The sequence below is a fragment of the Notamacropus eugenii genome, chromosome 5 (genome assembly GCF_028372415.1).
Source record: "Notamacropus eugenii isolate mMacEug1 chromosome 5, mMacEug1.pri_v2, whole genome shotgun sequence".
Lineage (NCBI taxonomy): Eukaryota > Metazoa > Chordata > Mammalia > Diprotodontia > Macropodidae > Notamacropus > Notamacropus eugenii.
This window is the reverse complement of record NC_092876.1, coordinates 25,450,581-25,465,394: the sequence shown is the minus strand read 5'-3', so window position 1 is coordinate 25,465,394 and position 14,814 is coordinate 25,450,581.

The following is a 14,814-nucleotide window of genomic DNA, read 5'->3' as shown; positions in this document are numbered from 1 at the left end:
CTACTTAGTCTCTTTATTCTATCATAACACACTCCTCCCCTTTTTCTCTTCTACTTGTCAATATTCTTCCTCAAATAGGAGCTCCCAAACTGAACACAGTAGTCCAGATAGGTCTTCTCCAGGGTAGAGGAGAGTGGGACTCTCCCCTCTTTGTTACCTGAGCTCTCGGCTTTATTATAACAGGGAGGATGGAGCTGGGCATACTCACTGGCCTTCTGAGGAGGTTAGGGCCCTTGAACTTTTCAGATAATGGAGCAATCTCTTTCTGGGACTGTGTCTCCCAAGTGGGGACCATGTCAAGGAAGACTGGCTACCAAGTCAGAAAGAGCCATTTTCTGCAAGGTAAAAAGATTGAGGAGAAATGGCTGCTCTATATTCTGCCTGGTTTGAAATACCTGGATTTGAAACACTTGGATTTTCAGGAAATGTGTTAATTCACTGATTGAAGGTAGAGGCAAGATATCTCTCATTTCTCCCACTTCCCTTAGACATTGCAAACATATGATGATGAGAACATGTGCTTCCCTAGGGCAGCCTGAGAGTGGACCTCAAGCTCTTGGCTCTTTTTTCTACGTTGTGTTTCTTTTGCTAAGCAAAGGTTCACCAATCAGTGATCCTGACAGGTGGACTGTTTCATCCTTCACAGCTTCTGGGAGGCCACAGGTTTCTGGGCTCTTTTGTTTTCTACATCCAACTGTATCACTTTTCAGAAAAGTTGCCGCTTTGCCAGAGAAACTCCAAGGCAGAGGAGGAGGAAAAGGAAGACAACACCACTTAACATGACTGAAAGCTTGGGCCACGCCATGCCTGTCTAGGAGAGCTGGACTTGTGAATTGTGCAGACCAAGCTGTGTATGTGTTCATCCTTCGTTTTTGAAGAAGACCATGGCATCAGAGAAATGATGACATGACTTGCACTTGACTTAGTTTTGAGTGAGGGAGGGTTGTACAGCTCACCAGCCTCACTTTCTTCTCCTGAGCCATCTGAATCCAACTACCAGATATTCATCAGGGTGACTGGAGATGGCCCAGAATGCAATGGGAAACCTTGGCCTTTTTAGACAAGGCCTTTTCAGGCAATCACTTAGAGGGAGGTAATGTCCATTCATTGAATAGGCCTCTTTAAGAAGTAGTCAGGGAATGGCCCCTTTAATGAGCAAAAGAAAAAAATAGCTAAATCAAGTTGGAAGAGAAAGAGAAACTATTACTATTGACAATCACTCTAAGTCAGACATTAAGTGGTTCTTGGGCAGGGACCTTTTGTTGTTCAACCTATGAGCTTCAGGGTGCATTGGGTTTAAGAGACTAAAGAGGTTCCACAGGTCAGATTGATAAACTCAAACCAAAAGGATGGATTGTAACAGAAATGAATGTAATCTCTTGAATTTGGGTTCAAAAGTTAATTTCCCAAGTATAAAACAGAAATATGGTTCTATAGCAGTTCATATGAAAAACTTAATGAATTTTAGGTAATCACAATAATTCAAGTTGACCTAACATTGTGATGTTGCTGCAAAAACAAAACAAAATAATTTTACATTGGGCCAAATTAATAAAAAATATGGTGTCCACATAATAGAAATTAAGATCACGCCTGAATGTAGGAAAAATGGATAGATAGAAAGGTAGATTGATGAATAGACAGGTCAAAGGAAGAAAAGAAAAGTATACAGGTGTATAGATAATAGAATGATTAGATATAGAAAGACAGATGGGTTATAAAAGTAGATAAATTTATAGAAGAAAATAGCCCCAGCTCTGAAGGAGCTTACACTCTATTTTTGAACAACCTCTACACAGATAAGTAAAGCAGTTCAGAGGTGAAAGCTCGGAGGTCCTGCAAAGTGCCTTGACTTTTCAGAGAAGTTGAAATGATGGTAATGGACAATTAAGAATTTCTTCATGCAAGTTTATTTAATATAGTATGTTGGATATTCTCCCAGTTAAAGGACATCACTCCCCGCAGTTCTGCGTAGCTCCCACCAGTTGGTGCTAAGCACAACCCTTCCCTTTGTACTCCTGCAGTTCTGCTGGTCTCAGAGGAAGCGTGGGCATCATTTTGAATGGAAGACAGCTCTACTGAGTCAGATGCTTTTCTGTATAGCCAGGAAAGTCCCTGTTATGCCTCCAGGAATTGTGAATTCTCTGCTCCTCTCTGTCAATTATATGACTATAAAGATGGGGTCCAGTGTAGAAAATTGCCTGAAAAAAAAGCTTACCTGTTCTGTTTCATCAAGCAAGGATGATCTCAAGGCTTATAGGGAACACCAAGCTCTCTGGATTATAGAAAGTCATCTGAGAGGGCCCTGAGCCTGGGCTCTGACCCCTCTTCTGTGCCATAGGATGAAGCAGGTGTACAACTTCTACTCTCCTACCTCTCGCTTCCTCTCCCAATACTACCGGCCTTATAGATGTTTTATTTTTCAAGAAACATTTATGACACCTTGGGTTTGAGATCAAAGTAATGAAAATGTCCTCACAATTTTCCCCCTTCACTTGATTGTGTCAAGCAAAAGCTTTGTTCAGATTTGTAACGCATCAGAAGAGAGTGTAATAAGATTAACAATGATGAATTTTGAATGGCACCCAGCAGAACATGGCACATGGGCACTTAATAATCCTTGATAATGATGGCTGATTCTAGGCATCCTGAAATTCAGGGAAAATCCCTCCAATACCTTCTCTTTGCCCTAGGGAATCATCAACTGATAGGTTATCAGTATTTAGTGCATTCAGAAGTATAGATACATACAGACACACCAAAAATTCTCTTAAAATATGGGTAGATTATTCTCATTTAAATTTGAAATTGGCATATGAATCAGCAGATGTGAATGTTGTCTCACTTCCCCTTTCATTATAATGACCCTATTCATAGTTTGGGGTAAGAGTTTGGGGTTTTTTTTTCTGATTTGGCAGCTTCTCTTTTTTTATATTTTGAAGAACAATCTCTCCATGCTTTTTCAAAAGTGAATCCTCTCCAGTACCTTTTGTTTCCAGGTGGACCTGGCCCAGTTCAGCTGCTCTCTCTGATTTTATATTCTTATGTGTCGTTTCTGCTTTCTCATTGATCTAAGTGCAAATATGGAAGTTCCACTCTCATGGATAATGAATGAGCACAGATTCCTAGAAGCATGTTGGCAATTCCATTTTTTGCTTATCTATTGTCCTTTCAAGTTCTTTTTTTCCCCAAATTTTCTTTTCTATTATTGTGAACTTGGCAAACATCCAACATGATCATTTCCATCTCCAGAAAAAGAACAAAAAAGACTTGTATATGAAACTCAGAAGCTCCGTTATATATAGCCTAGGTTTTAAAGTATATAATAAGTTTACCACAGTAGATCCAAAACTGTCCTATTATTTTTGTCTCTTGTTTATTTTTAAAAGTTGTATGGATGCTATTTTTTTTTTTGCATTAATATAACTCTTGTCCCCTTCCCCCCGCCAAAAAAATAAAAATCCTCCTTTGTAACAAATAAGTATAGTCAGGAAAAACAAACCCACACATTCTGTCCCACTAGCTCATTGTTCCTCTATCAAGAGACAGGAAACATGCTTCACCATCAGTGACTGTTTACTGCGTTGATCAGCATTCTGAATTCTTACAAAGCTGTTTTCTTTATAATGTTTGTGTTACAGAACGTACAGCCTTTTCTCTCCTGCTCAATATCAGTTCAAAAAAAATCTTCCAAAGTTTCACTGAATCTGTCATATTTCCAGTCATGTGCTGGTAAATATTTAACAACCAGCTCTTCTAAAATACATGGTATACTTTTAGGTTTAACCTGAATTATTACCATTTTCTTCGTGACTTCCTTAATTCTAGATAATCAACAAAATAATAAATCCAGCCCTGATTTATAGCGTTTGCTGATTTCCAAGATTTACAACATGCTCATAATGAAAATTTAGCAATTAACTCTTGTGAAGCTGTACAAACTGACTCCAGTATCTGTCATTTTTTTAGCATAATAATGCTCCAGCACATGCATATGCCACAATTTGTTCAGCTATCCCCCAATTGATTGATATTCTTCCTTAACTTCCAGTTTTGTACTGTTAAGAAGTGCTGCTATAAATATTTCTATACACTTGGGGCCTTTTTTTCCATTTTTGGTTTTTTGTTGTGTTTTGGTCTCATCAAACATACCTAGTAGTAACATTGCTGGGTCCAAGGATATACATAGTTAAGTGGTTCTTTGACCATTGTATCAAATTGCTTTCCAGAATGGTTAAACCAGTTGTCTGCTCCACCAATAATGCATCAGTATGCCTATCTTCCCATTTCCCTTCCAACAATTATTATTTTCCTTTTTTTGGATATCATTTATAATGTGAGGAATCTGAGTAGGATCTCACTCAGAATTGCTTTAATTGACTTTTCTCTCATTATTAGTCATTTGAAGCATTTTCCCTAAGGTTATTGATAACTTGTATTTCTTCTTTTGAGAACTGGAAGTTTTGGTCATTTATCTTCGAGAGAATGGCTCTTGTTCAAATATACTTTAAGAAATTTCTTATTTACAGAATATCAGATCCTTATTGGTGAAATTTGCTATAAAGATTTTTCCCGGTTAACTGTTAATCTTCTCATTTTAACTATTTGACTTTATGGACAAATTTTCAGTTTTATGTAATGAAAATTGTGGCTTTCTCTCCTGTGATTATCCTTATCCCTGACTTCTTCCCCTATTCATAGTTGTGAAAGGTATCTCCTTCCTTGCTCCTCTAGGATATAACCTTTTAAACCTAGGTCATATATCTATTTGGAAGTTATTGTGGTTTATAGGATGACATGTTGATCAAAACCTGGAGTTCACAGATCACCCCCCCCAAGGGCTCCATGGATAGACTTCAGGAAGTTTATGAACTTAAAAGGGAAAATATTTATTTTCACCGGCCTCTCTCTGAAACTTAGCATTTCCTTCAATTATGAATATAGGTAGTATACAATAATAGAATTGCGGTACCCATGACTCTGCCACCAAGAGAAATCACAGCTATTTTCAAATCACATTACAGTTGTTGCAGATATCTTGAAATGTCCTTAATACTTATTTAAATTGTATTTTTATTTATTTTTTATTTGTATATTATACATTTTATAAATAATATAGTATTATTTATACTATATTTATATTACTTCAAAAAGTTCTGTAGTTATGAGATTTGCCACTTACTGGCAAGTGATCATGCTGCCCGTCTACCGATCACAGTGTTCAGTCCTGTCCAATTCTTCGTTACCCTGCGGACCATTGCACACCAGGCCTTTCTATCCTCCACTATCTCTCAAACAACGTCCAAGTTCACGTTCATTGTTTCCATGACACTACCCATCCATCTCATCCTCTGCCTTCTCAGTCTTTCCCAACATTAGAGGCTTTTCCAAGGAGTCCTATCTTCTCATTATGTAGCCAAAGTATTCCAGTGAATAGCCTGAATTAATTTCTTTAAATATTGACTGATATGATCTTCCTGCTATTCAAGGGACATTCAAAAGTCTTCTGCACTACAGTTCTTTGAACCACAAAAGTCTTTGAACCACAGTTCAAAGGCCTCAGTACTACAGTGCTCAGCTTTCCTTACAGTAGTACATTGCCATCGGAAAAACCATAGCTTTGACTATATGGACTTTTGTTGATAAAGTGACGTCTCTGCTTCTTGGTATGCTGTCCAGATTTGCCATAGATCTCCTTCCAAGGACCAAGTGTCTTTTAATTTCATGGCTGCAGTTGCCATCTGCAATGATCTTTGAGACCAAGAATATAAAATTTGACACGGTTTTCATTTCTTCTGCCTCTATTTGTCAGAAAGCGATGGGACTAGTTACCAAGATCTTAGTTTTTATGTTAAACTTTTAAACTCTCCTCTTTCACCCTTACCAAAAGGCTTCTAATTCCTTTTCACTTTTTGCAATCGGTATGATATCATCTGCATATAGGACGTTATTGACAGTTCTCCCGGCAACTTTAATTCAAGCTTTTGATTCATCCAGCTTGGCATTTCACATGAAGTACTCTACATATAAGTTAAATAGCCATGTCATATTTCTTTTCCAATCTTAAACCAATCGGTTGTTAACATGTTCAGTTCTAACTGTTGCTTCTTTGCCCACTTACAGGTCCCTCAGGAGACCATTAAGATGATGCAGTACTCCCATGTCTTTAAGGACCTGCCACATTTTATTATGATCCACACAGTCAAAAAAGTACAGTCAATGATGCAGAAGTAGATTTTCTTTCTGGAACTCCCTTGCTTTCTCCATAATGCACCAAATGTTACAATTTGGTCTCTAGTTCCTCTGCCTCTTCAAAAGCCAACTTGTTCTGGTCATTCTCAGTTCACATACTGCTGAAACCTAGCCTGCAGAATCTTAAGCATAACCTTGCTGGCATGTGAAATGAGCTCAACTGCTCAGTAATTTGAACATTCCTTGGCATTGCCCTTCTTTAGGATTGGGATGTAAACTGATCTTTTGTGATCCAGGGGCCACAGTTGTGTTTTCCAAATTTGTTAGCAGCACTTATATAGCCTCATCGTTTAGGGTTTTAAATAGCCCAGCTGGCATTCTGTCACCTCCACAACCCTTATTGTTAGTGATGCTTCCTAAGACCCTTTTGACTTCATTCTGTAGGAAATCTGACCCTAGATCAGTAACCACATTCTAGTAGTTATCGATGATGTTAAGATCTTTCTTGTATGGTGCTTTTTTATATTCTTTCTAACTCTTCTTAATCTCTTCTGCTTCTGTTAAATCCCTACCACTTTTGTCTTTTGTCATCACAATTTTTACATTACCTTGTTATCTCTAATTTTCTTGAAGAGATCTCTTGTTTTTCCCAGTCCGTGATTTTCTTTTATTTCTTTGCATTGAACATTTAAGAAAATGTTCTTATCCCTTCTTGCTGTTCTCAGGAATTCTGCATTCAATTGGATATATCTTTTTCCTTTCTCCTTTCCCTTTCTTTCTTTCCTCATACATTTGTAAAGCCTCATCAGACCGCCATTTTGCTTTCTTGTTTTTCTTTTTCTTTAGAATGTTTTGTGTTGCTGCCTCCTATACAATATTGTGAACCTCTGTTCATAGTTCTTCGGGTGCTCCATCTACCAGATCTAATCCCTTAAATCTATTCATCACCACTTCATAGTCTTAAGAGATATTATCTAAGTCACACCTATATGGGCTGATGGTTTTCCATACTTTCTTCAATTTAAGTCTGAATTTTACAATAACAAGCTCATGATGTGAGTCACAGTCTACAGAATATATTTCAATTTCATTGGTTTCCTTTGTAATCCCATGTATTTTAGTTTAAGCATTTAAAAACAAGAATCTGAGAAGGGGTCCATAGCCTTCACCAAACTCCCAAAAGGGTTAGACCAAGAAGCTGAGAAGCCTTGATAAAACTAATTTCTACCAGACTATTTTCCGGTTTTCCCAGGAGTTTTTGTCAAATGGTGAGTCTTAAACCAAGGGGGTCCCTATATTCATCAAGGACCATGTTACTATGTTCATCTCCTTCTCAGTCTTTTTACCCAATCTGTTCCCCTGATCATTCTATTTTTCCAAACCAATGTCAAATAAGTTTGATGAGGAGGCATTTGTATGTAGTAGAATTTGAAACCTGGTCCCGCTATGCCCTCTTTCTTCCCTCTTTTTTTTCATTATTTCCCTTTATAATCTTGATCTATCACTCCTTTAGACGAATTTTATTTTGTTGTTCTAAAAGTAACATTTTCAGGGTTTTTTAAAAATTTATTTGATATCTTTTGCTTTTCCATCATAGTCATTCCTGAGTATGCATAACCCTTCTCTCTCCCTGATCAGAGATCCTTATCTTGTTAAAAAAAATTATTTAAAGAACAAAAACAAAAGCAATCACCATATCAACCATGTTTGACAGCACATATAGCACTACATTCCCATCGTTCATCTCTTCAATAAAAGAAGGGAAATATGTTTCTCATATCTAGTCATTGTAATTGAAAAATGTTCACTTTCATTTTCTCTCATTTACATTGTTGTGGTCATCATATAGACTAATTTCCTGGTTTTGATGATTCTGATTTGCACTAGTTCCCATAAGTCTTCTCTTATGCCTATGAATCATATTTCTCATATCTTATGGTACAAGAGTACGATAAACGGGTACAAATTACAAAGAAGAAAATTTAGGGTTGATGTCAGGAATAACTTTTAAAGAATTAGAACTGTCCAAAGGTGGTTCCTTCAGGAGGTCCTATGTTCTGTCTTCTTGGAGGTCTTTGAGAAGACACTGGATGATAGTGTCAATATTGTGATACGTGAGGATACTTTTCATGCAAAGGTTGAATTAGCTGGTAACTAAAGTCTCTTCCAACTCCCAAATTCTAGGATTCTTTAATTACAATCCATTATATCTATATAACATAATTCATGTAGCCATTATCTAGTCGATACGTACCCTTTGTTTCTATCACTTTACTACTAAAAAAAAAATGCTTCTGTGAACATTTTGGTATATGTGGGGTCTTCCTCTCTGTTTAGAGTCTCTGCCCAATAACTGGATCTCTGAGAGAAAGGATTTGGACATTCTAATCACTTTCTTTAGCGTAATTCTCAATTGTTTTCCAGCATGTTCAATCAATAGTACATTGACTTATCTGTCTTCTCACAGTCCCTCTAATATTGACTATTTCCATCTTTTTGCCACCTTTGTCAGTTTTCTAAGAATATAGTGAAATCTCTGTTATTTTCATTTATGTTCTTCTAATTATTAATGATTTTGGAGTGGTCTCTCATGTGGTTATCAATAGCTTCAATTCCTTTTAGGAACAATTATTCATATCTTCTGACCACTTGGAGAATTACCCTTAGTTTTATATATTTGTGTTAATTCATTTGTGTTAATCTCTTGGGTATATGACTTTTCTCAAAGAGTATTCCTGTTTTTATCTAGAAGGAGACTTACCTGAATATGTCCAGATCACCTAACATGGAAGCATCTTGCATGGCATTTTCCTATCATGCAGGTGGTACTACCTTCATTTGATTTGCTGTATACCCAGAACTGGCTGTATCTTTAAAACTGGCCAGACTGGGACAGTCTTTCTTTCCTGTATTCTCTTTCCTATTGTGTGTGGATGTATTTATGTGTATGCATATGTATATATATACATATGGTAAAAATTACAGTTTTTCCATAGCATTGGCACCATGAACTGAATTGGGGAGGGAGTACTGGCTCCTCCTGTTTACCACTCTGAGAAATGGGTCTGTTAGATTTGTCCTGAGTTTGAGCTGTGTGTGGTAATGACCATAAATGAGGCATTTGAGCCATCGTGGCATTGGAGCCAGGATGGTAGATGGGTTGTCACAGCCATTCTGCCCAGCAAGGAAGCCAGGAGAGGCCAGGGTACATGGAACTTAAGCCCGAGGGGGATTCTGGTTTTGGAACTAGGACTGAACACCATAGGAACTGAGCTATGCTGGTGGTATATTTGCCATTATACTTTTTGAAGTAAACATTATTGTGTAAAATTTGACCCAGTTGTTAGTGGTTTAACACAACTGGGGTGCAAAGGACTCCCCTACCTTGGAGGGAACATTATTAGTAGGGACTGAATCCATTTGCAGAGAGCCCAGATTCCCCCAAATCCCATAAAGTACCAGAGAACCCCGGGAGAGGAGCAGAATGCAGCATGCCTGGTTCTGAGGTGGTGGGGGAGTCTTATCACTTAATTTAAATGGCCCGGACTGGGATGAGTTGACTGATTTATTGAACCAATTTTTCTATCATTATACTTAATTCTAGATAAAGGTTCACTTGATCCAGAAATATTATGGACATACTATTGAATACTATGAACTAAAATACTAAAATACTGTGAACATATTAGTATTATTTAATCTAATAGATTTTTAAATAACTACTTTAGGGTATTGACGCCATCTCTATACAAAAGGACTTGCTTTAATAAGACAGAAAAGTAGTTTACAACTACTGAGATGCAATCTCTACATGAGCCACCAGGTGGCACGCTGATCTCAAGCTGCCCCACCTCCTGACTTCTTTTACTTATGGAAACCACCAACCTGGGTTTTCCACAACACACTGGCCTCCCACCCCAAACCCCGGGGCTCCCATTCTTGGCCCAAGTCCTATCTCTTCTCAGTTAGGGTGAGACTTAAATAGAGATTATCATGAAATATTTCATAGCTCTATTAAAAGGGCTCAGCACCCACTCCAGGGCTACTGAGGTTGAGTAGGTCTCCGAAGGTCGTCATCCCAGGAAGTGTGGATCCAGGAAAATTCTAGGAGCTCCAGGGACTTAGTAAACTCAGTGTTTGGCAGATGATGACCTTCCTGAGCTGTTTCTCCTTTCATTAGATGCTGAGCCAGAGGAGCTGATGATAATGTTTGTTTAAAGAGAGACAGCTTCAACTCTCCAGGATCTCTAGAATCCCTAGGAAGAATTAACTGTGTTATTTCCCCTTATCCTGCTCTGTTTCTTCATGGAGCCTGGATATAATTATACCAAAAAGCAAATAAGCCCATTTACCCCAACCAACAGCAAACATTCATCAGCCAAGTTATACAGAGAGAATATATTGGACACATCAAGGAACTAAGATGTCTCAGGCCAACCAAGAGAGAGAATCCCAGCTCACACCCAAGAGGAAAGTCCCTGAAATGTTTACTGTGGCAAGATGGGGATAAGGATATGATTGAAGTGTTGACTTGTCTATGTATCAGCTTCTTTCCAGAGTCTTTACCTTCGGGGACTTTTTACCTGCAGTGAATCTGGAACTTCTGGAACTTACAACTGGAACTCATGTCTTCTATCTCAAAATCAAAAGCCAGAAGATCTAGAATCTCTCCTCTTCTAAGTCCATGCCTACTCTGCCCTCCATGAAAGCACAGAGCATAATCAATCTCCACAAAGCAGGAGAGTCTTGGGCAAATGGGCTTGAATCCTGGGTTATACTAACAATAAATAAGGAGAAAATTCACCCAAGGCCCACAAGGGTTGAAGTATTGTGGCCACTCCCTTATAAATAAGGGCCCTATCTGCCCTGAATTCAGGTGGGTCATCCTTACTGAAAATAGTCCCAAGGAAGCTTCCCTTTTCTCACATACTTCCAATGATTAAATGTCCACTCAGGAGTCATAGAGAAAAATTATTTAAAGTTTAAGTGTAGGCTGACATCTAGATTTTCCTCAAAAGAGGGAGGGAGCTTCAAAGGGTTTAAAGAGATTCTCAGTGTGTAATATAAATCAGATATAGGGCACTTATTTCTTTCCTACATGGAAAAGGAATGCTAAGTACAGAACACTTACAAGCCAACATCTGATAAAAACAAACTTAAGACAGGATTCAGTCATTTAACTTATAATTAGAGTTGCAATCTGCAAAGAGGCTGAGAAACCAAATTAGAATATCAAGTAATCTGTGGGAGTGCTGATTAGGCATTTTACATGGATCTACACCATCCTAACACCCCTCATCTGTTGATACAATTGCCAGGTTGGGCCAATCTATTGTTGGGGGTATCCTTTCTCATTCAGAGATGTCCCCTTCTGGGAGCCAGTTACATTCATTGAACCTAGGACCTCCAGACTTTCTCAAATTCAAGAAGTAACCTCCAAACTTGGATATGTCCACCTCGAAGCAAATGCTTGATTATCCACACAGAGAAGGAAACACAGAGCTGAAAAGGCAGCTTCTGCTGCTGTCTCTGATTGGCTGGCTCCTCCAAGAACTTCCAGTTTAAGGAGAATGTTCAGGCTTCTCATTCCTCTCTAGGCTGCACTCCTCTCTTCTCAGATTTCCTCTACAGCACTGCCCCCATACCTTCTCTGTAACCTGCTCTTTTCTCCACCTTCTTCTGTGCTGGCTTCCACTGTTGGAACATAAGTTCCTTGAGGTCAGGGACTAGATCTATGACTCCTATCTCTATGAAAACAAGGATGAGTCAAATTCTCTACTTTCCTTTCTCCCTCCTTTGTCTTCTCAATCAATATTCGAGAATCTTCACATAGATTTGGAAGCAAGGGCAATCTGACTCCTAAGACCTTATTTCCCTGCCAGTCACTACCATGGAACCCCCGGAAAGTGAGGGAATGCCCCATTAGGAGTAAAGGTTGGGAGATTTCCTGGAAAGTCATGTCATCAAGCATTTATTAAGCACCTACTAGATACCAGGAACTGTGCTAAGCACTGAGGATATAAGGAAAGGCAAAAGACCGTTCTTCAATGAACTTACAATCCAATATGGGAAGACATGAGAACAATTATGTAAAGACAAGTAAAGGCGTGTGTAGACAACATACACTAGAGACAAGGCACTAACATGAAGGAGGATCAAGAAAGGCTTCTTTGAGAGTTTTTAGCTGGTATTTCAGGGAAGCTCTGTACAAAAGGTGGGGAGCTATCTTCAAGGTTACCCTACCTCCACCCCAATCCAGCAGCAACCTTGACAAGTCACAGTTGTAAAGAATATCTTTATTATTAAGAACATCCTTGTTATTAAGAATATCTCAGTCCATCTTACTTGGACATTATGTGTTCAGTAAAAATTTTTTGCCTTTTGCCCCCAGTATGGATGCTGGTTTGCCTCATAATGACTATTGTAGCCAAGCCTTTGCTACAAAATATATCAATGGAAACAGGCAGGAGACTCTGCTCTAGTCTCTTCATTTTAAAATTCCTAGCATTCATCCAGGGAGTTTTCATTCAGACTACTGCAACAAGCAACCTCAATTCAGACATTCAATGTACGGTGGCTGTAGTGTATTAACCACAGTAAAAACAAAAGGGAAAGCATTAAGTCCTCATATATACATGGATGGAGCTGTCCGTTTGCCCTTACATCTGCCCAATCCTTTCTCATAACTCTTCCCAATGATCCTCCCCATCCTTTGGTGCTCACAGATTATAAAGAGGAAATAAGGGGGAAGGGGAATGTGTTGAGACCCCCAAGCTAGACCTTGAATTATGAATGAAGAAAGACATGCCTATTGACATCCCTGCCTATTGACAACAGCTAATAGCCTCTAGCACTCAGGATTTCTTCTCCCTCTGGTTCCCACTTTGGGTCATCTCCACAATGTTGGTCTTGGCTTCGATCTCAGCTCTCCTTCCTCCAGTCCTGGTCACCAAAGTAGAGACTCAGGCCAGGGCAACTCTGCCCAGGGGTTTCCAGTCCCAGAGCCTTAGCCCTCTCTCAGCAGCTCGCCATTGCCAGTCTCACATGGCACCCACAAAGTTCAGCTTCCGAAGTCAATTACCACTTGCTCAAATGGCAAGCAAGAAACCTCAGTTTGGCTACAACTGTTTTCTGCCCCCTGAGATTTGCATAACGCATAGGAGGTCTCTCCCAAGGGCAAAGAATGTTTTAAATCCTTAGATGTGATCATTAGCACCTAGATCTCATGCCCTCCCAGTATCTCCCAAGTCCATACCTTTATCTTTCCACAGAAAGAATTCATGTAACTATTTTACGGATAAGGAAGTAGATACCAAAGGTAGCAAGTGACTTCCCCAAGGTCAAACTGCAAGTTAATGACAGGAACAGAAGCAGGATCTGAGTCCAGGGCTGAGAAGCTGGGATATGGGGGTAGGCTCCGATGTGGAAGGGGGAGCTAGAGACTCCCTCCTTCCAGCTCACAGATTGTACTCCCTGGGAGAGAACTAACCCAATTTCAGGGCACAGGGTTTGCACTCTTAAAATTGTACCTCCAGAAGCCCCATGGCTGTGTTAGCCTGCCTAGGCTAACAGGCAGATGACACAATTAGCTCACAGCAAAGTCACGTATTGGAACAGTTTATTAAGATTTACAATAGAACACTTCCCCTATACACCTGGCACAAGCTTTCCCACAAATACATACAGCGTCAGAGTTAAGTGCAAAGTCTCAAGTGCAGAGACATGGGAACTCCTGCTTATACAGAACCACTTCTACCTCCTGTAACCCTATCCACGCCCTCATCTCCTCATACTCCTCCTTCCAAGGGTGGCATCTTTGGTGGTTGAGGGTTCCTTAGACCTGCTCCCGAGTGGCCATGAGAGATAGTCATGCTTTCCAGTCCCCAGTCTTGGGCTCAGATGAAATGCTAGCCTAGGAAACTGCATGTTCATTTGGGAAGGCTCAGAAGCCAAAGAATGTAAGACTGGGGTCTGAGGCAAGGCATCTCCTACGAGAGATACTGGATCCTTGCCACAAACACCAGACTCTTTTCCTTGACTTTACTTGACTCTGCAGTTCAGTTCCAGTCTATGTGTATTACAGCTCTCTCCTGCATTAAAAGACAGGGGCCTCTCTGGGATAAATACTGAATGCTTTGCATTGGTGAGAACCCTCTGGACATAGTCTCCATCTCAGATTCTCTTTAGTGGATACCCAAGTTTTGGAGATGCACTAGAAAAAAGTAACATTTTACTCTCCTTTGTTTAAGACTATAATTGGGTGTTCTGTTTTACAGTGTTTTCCTTACAAGTCAAACCAGTTTCTTTGTGGTAACTTTCCTTGTTTGAATGTTTACGTATTGATAGGGTACCCAGCTGAGTCATGAGGCTAGGCGTGTCCCTGACATACTCTTGCCAGTTCCAAAACGTTCATCATTTCCCTCGTGTTTAGATCATCCTAGACTCTGACTTATATAGTCGTTCGCCAGAGATCCTTACTGACTGACCTTTCAGAGGATGTGCTTGCCCGCTGGCCTAGAAACCCAGGGGGCATCAATCCCAAGAACTTAATCCCTAACAGAAGGCTACATATGTTCAGATCCTCTTTGCCTCTGGACGCAGTTATCCTATTGTGGGCCCATT